Source organism: Cardiocondyla obscurior, unplaced genomic scaffold (genome assembly GCF_019399895.1).
Source record: "Cardiocondyla obscurior isolate alpha-2009 unplaced genomic scaffold, Cobs3.1 scaffold105_0_32210, whole genome shotgun sequence".
In the NCBI taxonomy this organism is placed as follows: Eukaryota; Metazoa; Arthropoda; class Insecta; order Hymenoptera; family Formicidae; genus Cardiocondyla; species Cardiocondyla obscurior.
In genome coordinates this window covers 1-6,263 of record NW_027228844.1, presented here as the reverse complement: position 1 = coordinate 6,263, position 6,263 = coordinate 1, and the positions used below count along the sequence as shown (strand labels likewise).

At 57.0% G+C, this 6,263-nt stretch overlaps 1 non-coding gene and 1 pseudogene across 1 annotated transcript; both read left to right on the top strand.

Moving 5' to 3' along the window:
- The first annotated feature begins 451 nt into the window (after window positions 1-451).
- On the top strand, window positions 452-606 carry LOC139113056 (5.8S ribosomal RNA). The gene has a single exon (XR_011547601.1). It is a non-coding gene; the product is annotated as a 5.8S ribosomal RNA (ribosomal RNA).
- Window positions 607-1,981: 1,375 nt separating this feature from the next.
- Window positions 1,982-4,965, top strand: LOC139113058 (large subunit ribosomal RNA; annotated as a pseudogene).
- The last annotated feature ends 1,298 nt before the right edge of the window (window positions 4,966-6,263 follow it).

Below are 6,263 nucleotides of genomic sequence, written 5' to 3'. Positions count from 1 at the left end.
GCGCGCTGCCTCTATCTCCGCGATTCGGACGCGTTGCGGTGCGCGCGAATGCGCCGCGTACCGGTGGTAACCTATGCTGCCGCGTCGTCGTGCGCGCCGGGCGAGGAGTGGAGAGTGCGACGATTCTCGCCGCTGCTCTTCCTCCGGTCCCGCGCGCGCGCGATCGCGCGCTGAAGGGTTCGTCGAATATGCTAGTCATTTTCGACCCCGATGGTTTTTCAAAGAGTTCCGCCCCGGCTCTGCTTCGCGAGACGCAACCTCTTGGTTTTCGCACCGCGCCGACAACCGACGTCTCCCTCTCTCTCCATTATTGTGCCGTAGCCCCCGTAACAGGGGCGGCGGTCCGCGCGTGCTCGGACGCGCGGCCAGGCTGATCGAAGGGCCAAAACGAAGAAGACGCACATTGTTGTCTATTCCTTGATAGAGCGTACTTGGTGCGCGAAGGAACGATTACCCTGAACGGTGGATCACTTGGCTCGTGGGTCGATGAAGAACGCAGCTAATTGCGCGTCAACTTGTGAACTGCAGGACACATGAACATCGACATTTCGAACGCACATTGCGGTCCACGGATACAATTCCCGGACCACGCCTGGCTGAGGGTCGTTTTATCGAAGACAAACTGCTTGCGCGCGCCGTTTCGACGGCCGCGTACGAGCGATTCGTTGGACGTTCGCCCGATCGCGGCGGCCGGCGAGAGAGTTATACCCGCATCCACGAGAAAAGAGAAGAGAAGCGAGGAGTCGTCGATGACGCCTTCCCCGGGGTATCAGGCACACTACGCACGCTATCCACGCGGCGAGTTGCTGGATTCCATCAGGGTTTTACGAAGGCTCTCGCGCTCTGCGCGCGCTCTCTATACTCGCGGAACGGCGGCGTACTCTCGCGCCCCCGTTGGGCGTCGTCCGAAATAACGAGGTTTGAGGGTCGAACGAATGAACGACGACCGACCGAAAGATGCGATCGAGAATCGCAGAGAGACGCACGCACGCACACACGCACGGGAGGGAAGGACGTGCGCGGTGGTGATAAACGTGGCGAGCTCTTGCAAGGAGTTTATACGTTATACGTATATACGCGCCGAACGAAAAGAGTAGATCTGCTCGCGCGCCGCCGCCCGGAGTGAAACAAGCCGACAATTCGTTCGCGCTTGTACTCCCGGAAGGTGGCCTGTGTGCCGCTTGCGGCGCGCGCGGATCCAAGGCTGATCCACGGAGAAGTAGTTCATAAGGAGCGCGGAGAACCGAGTTTGAGTTTTCCTCTCCTTCTTCGAATGAAGATCGGAGAGGAGAATAGAGGCCGCGAGATAATCGCGCGCCTCCTCGTTCTCCTTCTGCACAGAGCGCATATCGTCGCTTTACCGCCGCCAACGCAAAGGAAACTCGAGAGGAGGGATTTTAGAGATATATACGACGAAGCAAAGATACGAGAGAACCTGACCGTATTATAAGAGAGAGAGAGTGGTCGTCGCCGCTGCAGCTGCTGCCGGCCGCCGCCGCAGTCGCGTTGCCGACGCCACCACGACGCGCAAACCGGCCTCCGACGTTCGCGTCGGGCTGGCTGGCCAGTTGTCGTCGTGGTCGGTTGGTTGGCGCGCGCGGGCGCGCGGATCGCGGCGCGGTTGACGCAACGTCGACGAAAGACCACCACGCTCTCGCGGTTGTTCTCTCTGCCTCGTTCGTTTTCTCATTTTCCCTTCGTCTCTTCTTTCAAATATTTTGCGTGCACCGATCGACCCCTGCGCAGCAAAAGTGTGTGCGAGGTGAGAGATCGCGCGCGGGTCGACCGCGCGTGTTCCCGAGTCCACGAAAGCGCTATGTATGGTAGCAGCTCTTGACCGGGGCACGCGGCGTAGTCTAACCAAGCGCTCGCGCGCGGCGTTTCGCCGCGTTGCGTTTCTTTCTCTCGCGTCGTCGTCGTCGTCGTCTCGCCTTCTTCGTATTATATATATATAGTACAGCCTCACGACAATTTCTTTTGACGACCTCAGAGCAGGCGAGATCACCCGCTGAATTTAAGCATATTATTAAGCGGAGGAAAAGAAACTAACCAGGATTTCCTTAGTAGCGGCGAGCGAACAGGAAAGAGCCCAGCACCGAATCCCGCGGTTCCGCCGCAGGGAAATGTGGTGTTTGGGAGGGTCCGCTTATCCCGAGGTGCCGCGTCGCGTCCAAGTCCATCTTGAATGGGGCCACTTACCCGCAGAGGGTGCCAGGCCCGTAGCGACCGGTGCGCGTCTCGGGAGGATCTCTCCTTAGAGTCGGGTTGCTTGAGAGTGCAGCTCTAAGTGGGTGGTAAACTCCATCTAAGGCTAAATACGACCACGAGACCGATAGCGAACAAGTACCGTGAGGGAAAGTTGAAAAGAACTTTGAAGAGAGAGTTCAAGAGTACGTGAAACCGTTCAGGGGTAAACCTAAGAAACCCAAAAGATCGAACGGGGAGATTCATCGTCAGCGACGCTGGCTTCGCGTCGGTGGGCGATGCCCCGCGGGGCCTCACGGCTCGCGCGCGGGCACGCTGCCGCGCGCCGATGTCCGGCGTTTTCGTCGTCGTGCACTTCTCCCCTAGTAGAACGTCGCGACCCGCTGGGTGTCGGTCTACGGCCCGGGTGCGGTGTCTGACGCGTCGCCGGTAACACGGCACGCCGTCAAACCCTCGGTCGCCCGGCCGGCTGCCCGGCGGTACACGCAAGGTATCAGGCCGCAGCTCTGACACACGCGGGAGTGCGTCGAGGCCGTCGCAAGCGCGCGCCACGGTACACGGAGGCTTACGGACCTAGCGCCGTCACCGGTCCTGGCCCGCTGTTGGTCGTACGGTTAACCTTCGACAGGCCTGCAAACGTTACCCGGGGCAACTCGGGGGACCGATACCGGTCGGCGACGCTACTGCTTTGGGTACTCTTAGGACCCGTCTTGAAACACGGACCAAGGAGTCTAACATGTACGCGAGTCATTGGGATCAGCGATACCTAAAGGCGTAATGAAAGTGAAGGTCGGCCCTGGTTGTCGACCGAGGGAGGATGGGCCGCGTCGCGATGCGGCTCCGCACTCCCGGGGCGTCTCGTTCTCATTGCGAGAAGAGGCGCACCCAGAGCGTACACGTTGGGACCCGAAAGATGGTGAACTATGCCTGGTCAGGACGAAGTCAGGGGAAACCCTGATGGAGGTCCGTAGCGATTCTGACGTGCAAATCGATCGTCGGAACTGGGTATAGGGGCGAAAGACTAATCGAACCATCTAGTAGCTGGTTCCCTCCGAAGTTTCCCTCAGGATAGCTGGCACTCGGCCGTTCCGCACGGAACACGCGCGAGTCTCATCTGGTAAAGCGAATGATTAGAGGCCTTGGGGCCGAAACGACCTCAACCTATTCTCAAACTTTAAATGGGTGAGATCTCTGGCTTTCTTGAACTATGAAGCCACGAGCATCTCGGATCAGAGTGCCAAGTGGGCCATTTTTGGTAAGCAGAACTGGCGCTGTGGGATGAACCAAACGCAGAGTTAAGGCGCCCAACTCGACGCTCATGGGACACCATGAAAGGCGTTGGTTGCTTAAGACAGCAGGACGGTGGCCATGGAAGTCGGAATCCGCTAAGGAGAGTGTAACAACTCACCTGCCGAAGCAACTAGCCCTGAAAATGGATGGCGCTGAAGCGTCGAGCCTATACTCTGCCGTCAGCGGCAAGTGGGGCGGCCGTGGGCAGGGCGTGGGTAACTCCTCGCCCGGAGCTTACAGGCCGCCACGAAGCCCTGACGAGTAGGAGGGTCGCGACGGTGTGCGCAGAAGGGTCTGGGCGCGAGCCTGCCTGGAGCCGCCGTCGGTGCAGATCTTGGTGGTAGTAGCAAATACTCCAGCGAGGCCCTGGAGGACTGACGTGGAGAAGGGTTTCGTGTGAACAGCCGTTGCACACGAGTCAGTCGATCCTAAGCCCTAGGAGAAATCCTATGTCAATGACGGCGTACGATACTCTCGTTGTCGCAGAAAAGTCTCGCGCACAAAAAAAGCGCGCGCGCACACGCGAGTGTGCCGTCGCGCGCGGTGAGTGAACTTTTGACACACGCCCGTCGGGCGAAAGGGAATCCGGTTCCTATTCCGGAACCCGGCAGCGGAACCGCATACAATTCGGGCCCTCGTAAGAGTGTTCGTCGGGGTAACCCAAAATGACCTGGAGACGCCGTCGGGAGATCCGGGAAGAGTTTTCTTTCTGTATAAGCGTTCGAGTTCCCTGGAAACCTCTAGCAGGGAGATAGGGTTTGGAACGCGAAGAGCACCGCAGTTGCGGCGGTGTCCGGATCTTCCCTCGGACCTTGAAAATCCAGGAGAGGGCCACGTGGAGGTGTCGCGCCGGTTCGTACCCATATCCGCAGCAGGTCTCCAAGGTAAAGAGCCTCTAGTCGATAGACTAATGTAGGTAAAGGAAGTCGGCAAATTGGATCCGTAACTTCGGAATAAGGATTGGCTCTGAGGAGCGGGGCGTGTCGGGCTTGGTCGGGAAGCGGGTCTGGCTGACGTGCCGGGCCTGGGCGAGGTGAACTATCGGCGTTCTCGCGCCGGTTCAGGGATCCGAGCTCGGTCCCGTGCCTTGGCCTCCCGCGGATCTTCCTTGCTGCGAGGCTTCCGTGGCGGCGCGAGCCGTCGTGGTCGTCCTCTTCGGCCGCCATTCAACGCTCAGCTCAGAACTGGCACGGACTAGGGGAATCCGACTGTCTAATTAAAACAAAGCATTGCGATGGCCCTCGCGGGTGTTGACGCAATGTGATTTCTGCCCAGTGCTCTGAATGTCAACGTGAAGAAATTCAAGCAAGCGCGGGTAAACGGCGGGAGTAACTATGACTCTCTTAAGGTAGCCAAATGCCTCGTCATCTAATTAGTGACGCGCATGAATGGATTAACGAGATTCCCACTGTCCCTATCTACTATTTAGGGAAAGGTCGGACTTCAGATACCCCCACTCTTCCAAAAATTGGGACTTGAGTGGGAACGATAGTGCTCCTGCGTCCTCTGCCTTTTTCCAATGGAGCAGCAGTTGAACATGCGTCGTTCAACTGTAGTGACGGGTGAGGTAAAGGCCTGTTGCCGAAAGCGACTTGACGTCCTGTTATTGCAGGAACCATACGTCAGAAGCAGGGCAAGGGTCACACCTTCTATGGATTAGGTTCTGGATGAAAGTCGCTGTACGAACATCGCCTGTGGGCGGCAGTAGCAGTCTGCAATCCCAATTTTGATTTTCTTTGTTTCGCAGCTTAGCACTTCTCATTGTGTTTGCGCAGAGCCATGGACCCCAGCTTTTCGTTCTACGTCAAAGTCGTGCTATTTTCAGTACCGTGACGAGATTGAGAAGCACCCCAGACACCTCGAGATGGTGTTTCATTCTCTGAGGGGGAGAGGGTTTTGTTGCGGTAGATGCCAATGCCCGCTCATCGCTCTGGGGTCCCCAGCAGACAGATGAAAGAGGTGCCAGATTTGAGGACCTTATCAGGGCGTTTGGCTTAAATGTTGTGAATCGCGTTGGACAGCCGCCCACTTATTGACGCCAAGGTTCGTCATACATCGACGTGACTCTGGCTTCGCCATCCATGTCCCGATTCATCAGGAAAGTTAGATGCGGTTGGACGACTAGTGATCACAATGCCGTAGACATCGGTTTGGGGATGCCGAAAAAGTCGGGCGGGGATCGGTGTGTCGCGAACTCTCGGTTCGATGTACGTCGGGCTGACTGGGAGCGATTCGCCGGGAGCCTGACAGACCTTTCTAGGTCGAAACTCGGGGTCCTTGAGCTGGTGTCGGCGGAAGATGTGGAAACGATGGCAGAAACGCTTGAGGGCGTCCTTTTGGAGGCCTGCACAGCGGCAATGCCACGTAGACGTGTACATAAGAAGTCCAACCCGTGGTGGACAAAAAGGTTGACAATCATCAAAAAGTCAGTGTATCGGCTTGTCGTGACTTTCAAAATGAAAGCGATGTTTTGTTACGTTGCGCCAAAAGGAAAAATACCTTCTTTGCGGAAGTATTCTAGAGAAGTTAGGGAAGCAAACTTTCAAGTTGGCGTAAATTTGTCACGAAAACCGGAAACAGAGAACCTTGGTTTTGTTTATGGGCATCAGGCCGATAAGTGTAGGACGGACGATGTAATTAGTTCACTTAGACAAGGCGAATGCTCCACCATGACTTTGGAGGAGACAGCCGGATGTCTTTTAGATGTCCACATTCTAGGACGACCGGGTTATAGATGACACGCCGATGCAGCGTGAGATTCGCGAACG